General features: G+C 43.1%; 1 protein-coding gene across 1 annotated transcript in view; it reads right to left on the reverse strand.

Moving 5' to 3' along the window:
* SNX31 (sorting nexin 31) overlaps positions 1–12,079 on the reverse strand; it is a 63,879-nt gene extending 51,800 nt beyond the window's left edge. The window contains exon 1 of the mRNA XM_039233833.1: positions 12,034–12,079. The gene's annotated coding sequence lies outside the window, so the exon portion shown is untranslated. The remainder of the gene's footprint in view (positions 1–12,033) is intronic.
* Positions 12,080–12,354: the final 275 nt, after the last annotated feature.

Below are 12,354 nucleotides of genomic sequence, written 5' to 3' on the forward strand. Positions count from 1 at the left end.
AAATACCATATGTTTGCACGTATAGGAGGATTAGGAGGAACTTGACGGAGGACCAAGGGGGAGAAGAAGGGCGGAAATGGTGGGGGAAAGGGAGAGAGGCAAACCATGAGAGACTCTTGAATGCTGACAAAAACTGAGGACTGATGGATGTGGGGGGGAGGGGGGGATGGGCATGAAGGAGGGCACTTTGGGGATGAGCACTGAGTGTTATGTAGAAACTAATTTGACAATAAACTATTTGTAAAAAAAAAAAAAAAAAAAAAAAAGAAGAAGAGAATGTCCTTGATCTTAGGAAATACACACAAAAGTATTTAAGGGTAAAGTGGCTTGTGTATGTAACAAAAGCATTTAAAAATATATATAAAACATATATGATTATAAATTATATATGTTATATATATAAATAATATAAATAAAACATATATAAATTATGTGTTGTATGTATAAATAATATATAAAAATATATGTTTTAAAACATACAAACACATAAACATATATAAATATAGATGTATACAAAATATACACACATACCCAGGAAATTGAGAGGATAATAAAGCAAATATGGAATGTTAACATTTGGGAATTCTTTACATTATTTCTGCACCCTTTTTTGTAAGTCAGAAATTCTTTCAGAATAAAATTATTAAGCATCAATTACCAAAAAGCGTGTAGAGTAAATTTCAATTTGTGTTTAACAAACAGGGATGTGCATACACACCAGTAGACGCAAAAATTGTTTCCGAGGAATATGTAAGCCACTTATAAGTGCTGACTTCTAGAAGCCTTGGGGTCTAGGCTGGAAGGGAATGTACCTTTCGTTGTATACTCTTTGGACAGGTTCTATTTTAAAAATATTTTGTGTATATACTATAAGAGTAAAGAACATGGTCATGATCCGAGTTTCGTGAGTTTGAAACCCTTTTACAAATCTGGGGTTTTTTTTAAGTTTATTTATTTTGAGAGAGACAGAGAAAGTTCAGGGTAGGGGCAAGGGCAGAGATAGGGAGAGAGGGAGAATCCTAAGCAAGCCTCGCTGGCGTCAGAGCTGACCCACAAGGGTCCCTGGTGAGGATAGAGATGGAAATGCATCTCTGACCTGCTGATAAACATCTCCCATGTCTCCTGAGAACTTTCACAAGAGCAGTTCACCTCATTCTTCTATTTCAGTCTTGTTTTTTTTTTTAAGTTTATTTATTTATTTTGAGTGAGACAAAGACAGCACGAGTAGGGGAGAGGCAGAGGGAGGGAGAGAGAGAAAATCCCAAGCAGGCTCCGCACCGTCAGCACAGAGCTTGACACAGGGCTCGAACTCACGAAACTTGGATCATGACCTGACTGAAACCAGGAATCAGACGCTTAACAAACTGAGCCACCCAGGCACCCCTCCTCTATTTCAGCCTTAACCCAGGTATTATGTCTATGACTTCTACGGTCAAAGCCAACACATAACACTCAAAGGGCAAATCTGGAAACAAAGTATTTTTAAAACCAAATACAAAGTCCATACTTTGTATGACTCCATTTATATACAATGTTCAGAACAGGCAAATCTATAAGGACAGAAATTAGCATGGGGGTGATAGAGGCAGGTGGGGGAGAGAGTAAGGAGTGACTGACAATAGGTGTGAGCTTTCTTTTGGGGGTGACAAAAATGTTCTCAAATTAGACTATAGTGGGTGGTTGCACAATACGGTAAATATACTAAAAACCACTGAATTGTACACTTTAAATGGGTGAATTTTAGAGCGTATAACCTGTATCTCAATAAATCTGCAAAACTAAAATCCAAATACATACCCTTCTGCAAATACTGTTCCAACTGGCCCCTTCTCTCATCAGCCATGGATGTGGTCATTGCAAGATAGTACTTTGGTGGAAAGGGTGGCAAGCAATTTCCAAAGACCCGCCTCAGCTGAAAGATCCAGAAAATACACACGTCAGGCCAAGAGCCTCCAATTTAAGGTCGGAGCCTTCTCTTACAGCAAGTCTCACTTGAGTACTTAATTTAAAATTGCCCCTTCATGGTGGCCAAGAGGAGGAAAAGGGGATGCTCTGATTTTCTTAGGGAGTTTATTGTAGTACATGTTTCCGAAGACACTGTTAGACATACTACAGACTGACATGTCCAGTCTGAGTCTGGTTGATTTGGGGTACACTTTAATTTTTCATTTGTTTTTGCAAGACTGCCTATCACTTATACCATACAGTAGTTCTTAGATTCATTCCCCAGTAGAATCTGGGATACCAATGGTGATGGGTAGGAATGTCATACCCCACCCCACCTCCACCAAATCTGAATATACCCGCAGAGGTTTACAGCATGGTATCTGACACAGTATCCATGAGCCGGGGCTAAGGAGCCCTGGGAATGTAGCTAGTCCGCACTGAGATATACTGTCAGTATAAGATACATACCAGACTTCAAAACTTAGTACAAAGAAAAAAAAAGTAAAATATTCTACTAATAGCTTTTTATACAGATTATATGTTGAAATGGTAAGATTTTAGATATACTAGATAAAATAAAATATATTATTACCATTAATTCCACTGGTTTCTTTTTATGCTTTTTAATCAGCCTACCAGAAAATCTTAAATTACATGTGTGGCTCATATTATATTTCTATTGGGCAGTGCTGGTTTATAAAATTCCTGTAAGGTTAACACACAATCCCAGTAGAAACCCAGTGAGTGAGTTCCTACCCCACCCACCCACGCACCCATCTGATTATTGATCCAAGCAAGATCAAGGTGGCAGGTGTTTTTATGCAAGCTAATAGTGGATACATCAAAAATGTGTTTTAAATTAAGATGACCAAAGTGCATTTTCCTTCATTCCAGCCCTACGCTTACAGAGGCAGCTTGAAGATGAGGCATGGCAGCATTCTCTTTATGAGAAACGAAACTAGCAGAAATCAGGTTTTAAAATGGTGCCTCCGGAGTAGAAGGTCTCAAGCTCTTACTCTTACCATAGTCAGGAGCTTAAAGAAAATGAAAGCAGATCCAAGAGAAACCAACAGGTAGGAATTTTAATTCCGCGGCCTTTGTCACAAACACGGTGTGTATCTGGTGAATATTTACCTTGCAGAGGCCCGAATGTCAAAATACATCAAGAATCTGACCACTTGTCTCCACCCCCATTGCCATCACCCTGGTCCAAACTGTCCTCTTTGCCCGATTCTTGCAGAAACTATACAAGAGATCTCTCTGCTTCTGGCCTTGATCCCTTCAGTTTATTCTTTTTTTTTTTTAATGTGTTGTTTTTTGTTTTTTAATTTCTGAGAGAGAGAGAGAGAGAGCGTGAACAGAGGAGGGTCAGAGAGAGAGGGAGACACAGAATCTGAAACAGGCTCCAGGCTCTGAGCTGGTTGTCAGCACAGAGCCCAACGCGGGGCTCGAACCCACGAACTGTGAGATCATGACCTGAGCCAAAGTCGGATGCTTAACCATCTGAGCCACCCAGGCGTCCTTCCCCTTCAGTTCATTCTTAAGACAGCATCTAAGGTGATATTCTGAAAATGTAAGCTAGTCAATCCATCGTCCTGCTCAAAATCCTTCATGGCTTCCTATTTCCACTCAAGGAAAAGCCAGTATCTTTACAATGGCCTGGAGCTGTGCAGTTCGATTGGATAACCGCCAGCCACCTGGAACTACTTACATTTAAACTCAAATTAATTAAAATTAAATAAAACTTAGAAAAATGTTTTTAAATTTTTATTTATTTTTGAAAGACAGACAGAGCACAAGTGGGGGAGGGGCAGAGAGAGAGGGAGACACAGAATCCGAAGCAGGCACCTGGCTTAAAGCTGTCAGCACAGAGCCCGATGCGAGGCACAGACTCACAACATGAGATCATGACCTGAGTCAAGGTTGGATGCTTAACCCACTGAGCCACCCTGGTGCCCCAAAAATGAAATAAAATTTAAAATTCAGCTCCTCGGTTGTACTAGCCACATTTCAAATACTCAACAGGATTTGAAAGCAGCAAGTTGCAGTTCAGTAGCTACTGAATTGGACAAAGAGCATTTCCATTGGCACAGAAAGTTCTATCAGACAGCATTGGTTTAATATCTAGAAAGGTTAGTAACTGCCTATAGATAAGATACATTAAGCAAATGGATGGCAGGCGGTGGGAGTCAGGGTTTTTACTGCTGGAGCGAGGGTTTTCAGATCAGGGAAGTAGGCCAGAATGATCTATGTGGTGACGAATTACAGTTGGAGATACTGGTACCAACTCATGTTTAGTTTAACATAGATACAGAGGTTACATATAGAAATATTTATAGATATGTACATACACGTATTTTCCTTGCTTTGTCAGCTGAGAGGGCAAAGCAGCAACAACACTGTAGTAGCAATGAACTCACCGAGTCCAAGATCTTGGTTTCTCTTAACCGTTCTCCAAGTAAAGCAACCAGGTCTCCATGAAGAAAATAGTGATTTTAGGACCGAAGCAGGAGATAGATAAGAGGGACTCAGAGCCTCTTGTAGCACCAGAAAACAAGAAAGTGCTCAAAACAACAACAAAAATCAACAATGAATGCATGTCAAAGAGGCAAAGAAGCAAACTCAAAGTGCTCCCTGGGCCAGAGATGAAATAACTAAAATAGCAAAATAAAGCAGTGTTGAAGTATAACCACAAGCGTAAAGTAAATATCCCGGAGTCCATCCAGATACAAATTACTGAATAAATAAACAGGAGAGAAGAGACAAATCTGTGAAGAATCCCAAATAATTTATGTAGACACTCATCCCCCAAGTAGATGGAGCATTAGCCCTCACTCTTTAAGGGTGGACTGTACATAGTGACTTCCTTCCAAAGGGTACACTATCGAAAGGGAGGGAAAAGAGTAACTTTACAGTGGTGATATCTGACAAACACAGCCTCAGCCAAGTGATCAAGGTAGCCCTCAAGAGCGATAAGTCATGGGGCGCCTGAGTGGCTTAGTCGGTTAAGTGTCCGACTTTCGCTTAGGTCATGATCTCGTGGTTCGTGGGTTTGAGCCCCGCGTCGGGCTCTGTGCTGACTGCCAGCTCAGAGCCTGGAGCCTATTTCAGAGTCTGTATCTCCCTCTCTCTCTGACCCTCCCCTGCTCACGCTATCTCTCTCTCTCCTAGAAATAAAAATAAAAATAAAAAAAAAAAAGGAGATAAGTCACAATGACAGGGGGTACTTTTCCTGTGATGTGATTACAACAACACTGACCTTTGTGGTCTTCCTCCCCAAAACCCATAACCCCAGCCTGGTCACATGAAAAGCATCAGATCCTACAGAGAAACATTACACAGAATAGCTGACCGATGCTCCACAAAATAAATGGTCATTAAAAACAAGGAGGGGCACCTGGGTGGCTCAGTCGGTTAAGTGCCCGTCTTCGGCTCAGGTCATGATCTCATGGTTCATGGGTTCTAGCCCCATGTTGGGCTCTGTGCAGACAGCTCAGAACCTGGAGCCTGTTTCAGATTTTGTGTTTCCCCCTCTCTCTGCCTCTCCCCTGCTCATGCTCTGTCTCTCTCTCAAAAATAAATAAACATTAAAAAAATTTTAAAGCAAGGAAAGTCTAAGAAACTGACACAGTCAAAAGAAGTGTAAGCAGACATGACGATAAACGTAATATGGTGTCCTAGATGGGATTCTAGGGCAGAAATGGGGCATTAGGTTAACACTAAAGAAGCATAACTGAATTGTACATTATAGTTAATAATAATGTACCAATATTGGTTCCTTAACTGTAATGAATGCTCCATGCTAATGGAAAATAATAAGGAAAACTGGGTGCAAAGATATATGGGAATACTCCGTACTATCTTTGCAGTTATTATGTAAATCTAAAACTGCTGGTCCACAAAAATAAAGTTTATTTAAAAAAACAACAACAACAGGGGCACCTGGGTGGCTCAGTCGGTTCAGCGTCCAACTTTGGCTCAGGTCATGATCTCACAACTGTGGGTTCGAGCACCTCGTCAGGCTCTGTGCTGACAGCTCAGAGCCTGGAGCCTGCTTCGGATTCTGTGTCTCCCTCTCTCTCTCTGCTCCACCCCTGCTTGCTTGCTTGCTCTCTCTCTCCCTCTTCCTCTCTCTCAAAAAAAATAAAATAAAATGTTAATAAAAAACCACACCTGATATTCTGACTTCCTGAAAAATCTGAAGTTCTGGAATCACTGGGTTCACATTCCTCAAGTATCATGTCCCTTAGAAGAAGCAGTTCCCACAATTTCCCATTGCCTCTCACCTGATTCACGCCTCCCATTTAAGCTACCTGCCTGACCCCTGTAGCCATTGAATTTGGCAATCATTTCTCCTTTAATCTGTTAGTATAAAACATCATAGCAACAACCCTTTTTTTTCTTTTATAATTCAAGGCAATTTTCCTGTTATGCCAAACACTGTCAAAAGACACCCCAGCTGGAACAAGGCTGCTCAAACAACCTGGGATTTATGTACCCTATCTCTGCAATTCCATTAAATAAGAGCAGAAAATTGTCTTCTTGGCATGCAATTATTTCTTTTTTTTTTTAATATTTTTATTTATTTCTAGGAGAGAGAGAGACAGAGTGAGCAGGGGAGGGTCAGAGAGAGAGGGAGATACAGACTCTGAAATAGGCTCCAGGCTCTGAGCTGGCAGTCAGCACAGAGCCCGACGCGGGGCTCGAACCCACGAACCGTGAGATCATGACCTAAGCGAAAGTCGGACGCTCAACCGACTAAGCCACCCAGGCACCCCAGCATGCAATTATTTCTTAACTAATAGATTAAGTGATCTTTAAAAGGCAGTTTTCGTCCTAGGCGTGGGTACATAAATGTCGACGATGCTCACAAATTGTCCTGAATCACAGGAGCCTTGAGCCACCAGAGCCGCCTGGGTCTTGCACCAGCAGGAGAGCATCTTGGGGAAGCCCCTACCCTAAGGTCAAGAACTGGGGGGAAAGTCACCAAGGCTTAAGGTTCTAATACCCATCATAGCGCAAAAACTCTCCCAGCAGGTTTCACAACTTAAGCTGACTTCTCGAGGAATCTTTCCCCTCCCCTTTCTGATACTGGTCTAAGAGGAAAGATAAACATATAATAAACTGAGTAAAGTCTGCCAAAAGTCAATCATTGACTCCCCAAGTTCTTCAACTCCATCAAAATATAACCTTTACTATGGGTCTCAGAGAGCACAGGTTAGCTCTTAAAACCAGTAGCATACTAAGAATTACCTGCTATTAGAGTTTAGCCCAAACACCCTTTCCAAAAATTGTTCAGATATCCAAAGGAAAACGCACCTAGTTTATTCTTTTATTATGAGATGTTTTTGTTTGTTTGGGGGTTTTGCTTGTTTTTGAAAGACCATGTTTAAGATAACATATATTTTTAGTCCCCGCACAAACTCCTGCACCATTTCTCCATCGTACAGTTCTGCCTTTTAACATGAACAGGACTTTACTGGTCAGTGGAAAATATTACCCCGTCCCCTGCTTATGCGCTCTGGGCCTCCCATACCTGTCCCAAAGTGGTCATCCAGGACAAGTGAATTACAGACACAAATGGCATCCTTTCTACTGTCAGTTCTCATGTGGATTCACCCATCTTGCCTCTCCAAGGCCCCTTGGAATCAAAATTTACCAGATTTACCAGATATAGGGCCACAGTTCAAAGCAATCTGGTCTGTGGCATCTGGTACCAAAGACCGTTAGCCTGGAGCTTGTATATCATCCTATTTGTTCATCAAAATAGCCCTGTGAGGTAGATAATCATCATTGCCATTAACATTGTCATCCTGCCACCTTCATATCAAGGTTACATGACAATCACAGTAACCTGAAGTTCAAGGAGATGAGTCCTACAAGCTAATGAGTGATGGATTTTCATTACTTTTTCCTTCTCTCATTTTCCTCCCTTCTCCCTCCTTTCTCCTCTGCCTTCTCCTCCACCAAATCTCTATCGAACATCTACTAAAGAAGGATTCTGTGCTGGGTATCCTAGGCCAACAGTCCTCATTCATTCCTTCATTTAAATATTTGGGTTTTGTAACTAAATAATCAGGGGAAACAAAATATATGTACAAAAAGAGGAACATGACAGGATCTAAACACAAAGTAAAAAAGGAATCGGAGAAAGGCATCTTGTGAAATCAAGGTGGCCTTCCCAGAGGAGGTGAGGCTTGAGATGGGTCTTCAGAAAGGGCTAGTCCCTAACCAGTGGGCCAGAAAGCAGGGGTCTGCCCAGGAGGGGGAAATGAGGTAGAGAGAGGTAATGAGTGGGCCAGCCTGATACAAACAGAGAACGTGAGTAGGGAGAGAGGAAAGGAGCTAGGCTGGGAAAGCACCGAGCAGGCAGGAAAACTAAATCAGCACATATGGGTTCACCAAGCCTTTCACTGAAAGATCCTTCACAAGATTCTATGCAATGTATGCAAAGAGGCAGGCATCCTTTTCATAGAGTCCAGTGTCACTTACACAGCATGGCCTCATCCTTAACCCTTGGTCAAAATGAGCCAGTTGAAGGTTTCCTTCACAGGTCTCTTTAAATCCCTTTAAGGAAGGTGGAGTAGGCAAGGGCAGGGCATAAATAAAACTGATTTTATTTATTTAAAGGCATAGAAAGAAGTCAGTCAAACAGTTCACATAGCAGAGAGATGAGCAGCGCTCCCCAGCGGAGGGGCAAGCTGCTGGACCTTGAAGTAACCTCACCGAGGGCCGAGCCTGCAGGCTATGACTTCAGAGGGCGCCGTTCATGCCGAAACCTTGAACGCACAGCCAGGTTCAGTCCTCTGTGCCTTAGCCTCCTTGCAACTTGGCGGAGAAAGGGCAGGGGCCACCTCACCTGGGTGGGTGCCTCTCCTCAATCCCAAAGTTTTCCAATATACAAAACAGAAATCCAATACTTAAAGCCAAAAATCACACGTGCCGAAGCACCACCTGCACTGAATGTACCACGGTGCATGGCATCGAATAGGAACTTTGAATGAATGAATGAATCAGTAAATTCTATAAGATGAAATTTCTGTTCTATCAGGATGCAGAACTTCCTAGGACAGATACTCATCAAACCCACACACAGATGGGGCCTTTTACTGTTTCCTTTTCTATAGTATTTTTGTATTAAATCAGATTAAGAATTCTGAACCATTTCAGATCTCCAGTGGAATAAGAAGAATAAAATCTAGCAGAATGATGCCTGAGAGATGTCCCCCAAACTTTCTGTCACAGATTTTAGTTGCCAGACAAAAGACAGGATGCTCATTTAAGTATCATCCCAAACACTGTATGGAACTACTTCAACCTAAAACTTCTTCGTTACTTATCTGTAATTCACATTTCACTGGGGAGCCTGTGTTTTTCTTTGCTAAATCTGGCAACCTTTTTCAGACGGTCTACAAACCAGGATTAATGATGACGAGTGACCTGCTGACCCCACAGAGGCTTGCTAGACAGCCTGAATAAACTCCTGTGCCTGGAACTCTAGCAGAAAGCAGGTATTGGTTGCCTGGGGCCAGAGATGGAGGGAGAGGATCAAGGGCAAAGGGGGCAAGGGAACTTACAGAGTGCAAAAACTGTTCTTTGTCTTGATTATGGTGGTAGTAATTGTACACATTTACCAAAATTCACCACACTGAACAGCTAAAATTGGGAAATTTTATTATGTTATTCCAAAATAGAGTAAAAGCTTATTACTTTAAGACTCACTTGTTTTACTGATACAATTTATTTTGTTAACTTTAGTAAGAAACCATAAAGTTTAATGGGTCAGAGCAGGACTGGAAATCAGATCTTGGCTCCAATAATTAATAGCAGTTTGGCTTTGGGCAAGTTGTGCCTCAGTTTTCTCATCTGTTAAATGGGGCTAATTATAATCCTGGCTCATAGGATTGCTGTAAACATTAAACATGCTATTACATATAAAGCTCTTGGCATCAGCCTTAACAGAGAGTAACTGCTTGTTGCTGTTTTAAATAATACCAATATTCACCTAAGTTCTAAATAGTTTTTTTTTTAAGTGAAGTTGTTCCTATAGAAAGAAGGAAAATGATAAGTGCAAGGTGTAAGAAAATTGGAAACTGGATAAAGAAATCTCCACTTTTAGATTTTGAAAAATCTGGGACAAATATGAAGTATTAATTAGTATCTACCCTGTACCCAACCTTGGACACCAGGCTGCGGCAATTCGATATTTAAGAGTCTACTATACTGAATAACAGTTTGTTTTCTCTGGCTTCCAAAATAGAATAAAAGTCTCCTCACTTTATGTCTCCGCTTGTGACCCCACTAAGATCTGATAGGTCTTAGTTTTTCTGAAAATGAGCCTTTTTTCTGAGTCTGTTAGTTAAGGAGGACCAGATTCAGGAATTCTTCAAGCCCCTCCAGCAGTAAATGTTTACTGACCGCATGCTGCGTACCAGGCTCTGGGAGAAACTGGCCCCTCCTCTGGGAAGTTGACACCCGTAACCACCTATTTGCTTATTACTTGATGAAATGATAGGAGGTCAGAGAAGAGGGGAGGTTACCAGCCAGGCAGCAGTCAGTCAATTGCACACCTTCCTGCTTCTCACTGCTGTCTCCTGCTTTTCACACTGGGACGGCAGCCTCCCCAATCCCACCCCACATTACAGAAAACAGATTATTGGCGGAGATGATACATCATCTTCCTCCTCCAAACGCCTGACACACCTATACTTTCTCTTCCCGTAAGACCTCCATCTGCCTACCTCAACAATCCTCCCAAGTCCCCAGACACATTTTGGTCACAAGTAGATGCTCATCTTCCACAAGTCTGAATCCATGCCCTTCCTCGCTGAGTCAGCCAACCATCATTCCTGAGGACCTTCTGGGGCTCAGGCACTGCAGCGGATGGTAACAATTCAGAGATGGCGACACAAATTAGGGAACAAGCACATTATACCCGTTTTTTGTTGAGTCCAAAGAAACTTAATCATCCCCTGAAAATGGGCTCCCCCCCGCCCCCAGTGCCCTCTGTGATAGGAGCAAGAAGCCTCCCTGTAAAGTCTGCAACAGTGAAAAATGAAATTGAGACCTGTCCTTCAACAGAAGGTAGTTAAACCCAGATTGCCTGGAAGGATTCTCCCCAAAATAGCTGTTGCCTGGGCAAGTTTGTTTGTTTCTTGTTGTTGCTAAGTTTTATTTATTTAAGCAATCTCTACAACGCACCTGGGGCTCAGACTCATGACCCTGAGACCAAGAGTCACACACTCTTCGGACTGAGCCAACCAGGGGCCTCTTTCTTTTCTCTCTCTCTCTCTCTCTCTCTCCACACACACACACACACACACACACACACACACACACACACACACATATATGTATACATATATGCTCAGGATACAAAAATCTTTAAAAAATTGTTTTTAATTAAAAAGAAAACATTATGCATGGATGCAGAGGGAGGGTGAAGTTTATTTCCAAACTTTACTCCTCTAACCCATTTTGAAGACTTGCAACACTTCCTTATTAAGACAATAAAACCCATTAGAGCACCCTAATAAACCAGGCTACCTAACGAAGAAAATGCCATCAGCACATCAGAGTGAGAAACTAAGGTGGGAAATGGTCTCCTGCCTTGATCGTTTGCTTCCTGGGTTTCCAGCCTGCCAGCACTTGAAGCCCATAAATACACTTATTTGAAAACAAAACAGACACACCTTTTCAAAGAAGCCTAAGACACTCTGGGAGAGAGAGAACTAATTATCTCTCTATGTACAAGATTGCTAAGACTACAGCTTCGTCTAGACTTTGTATGCTCATTTTGAACGGGGAAGAGCTGAAATGCAGCCCACCGTGGCCCAGCACCCTGCCAGCAAGGGCTGCTGGGGATCCCGGGGCTGGAAAAAGGTTGGGAGAATCACCTGAGCCCTATTCCCTCATCTCCCAGCTTTAGATGGTTGGGAGCCGCAACCTATATAAACGGAGCTGCAGCCGGAGCAGTGCCAAGTTAATCCTTATCCCAACGCCGTTTCGCAGAGTAGGGGCTTGGAGCCCTCAAAAGGTCCGGTGTTTGGGGGCGCACTTTCCCTCACCTGCCTCGCGCCTGCTCACCTGTTCGTTCCAACGGCGCAGCTGGCTGTAGCGCACCCTGCAGAAGAGGTACCCGTCCAGGTACACGGAGTAGAGCTGCAACACGGAGACAGACCGCCGCGGGTTAGCCGAGCGAGCAGGTGAGCCCCCGCCCGGTCACGTCACCGACCTTCTCCCCGCCAATCAGACCCTCGTCCCCCGCGCACCACGTAGCGGCCCCCCAGCGCGTCCGGCCGCTGCTGGGACACCGGGATGCAGAAGTGCATCTTCATGGCTCCGGCGGCGGCGAGGCCGGGCTCCGCGCGCAGAGCGCAGCCGGTCCGAGCGGTGCGGGCTTGTCTG

Source organism: Hyaena hyaena, unplaced genomic scaffold, assembly GCF_003009895.1.
Source record: "Hyaena hyaena isolate Hyena2069 unplaced genomic scaffold, ASM300989v1 scaffold_79, whole genome shotgun sequence".
NCBI classification, from domain to species: Eukaryota; Metazoa; Chordata; class Mammalia; order Carnivora; family Hyaenidae; genus Hyaena; species Hyaena hyaena.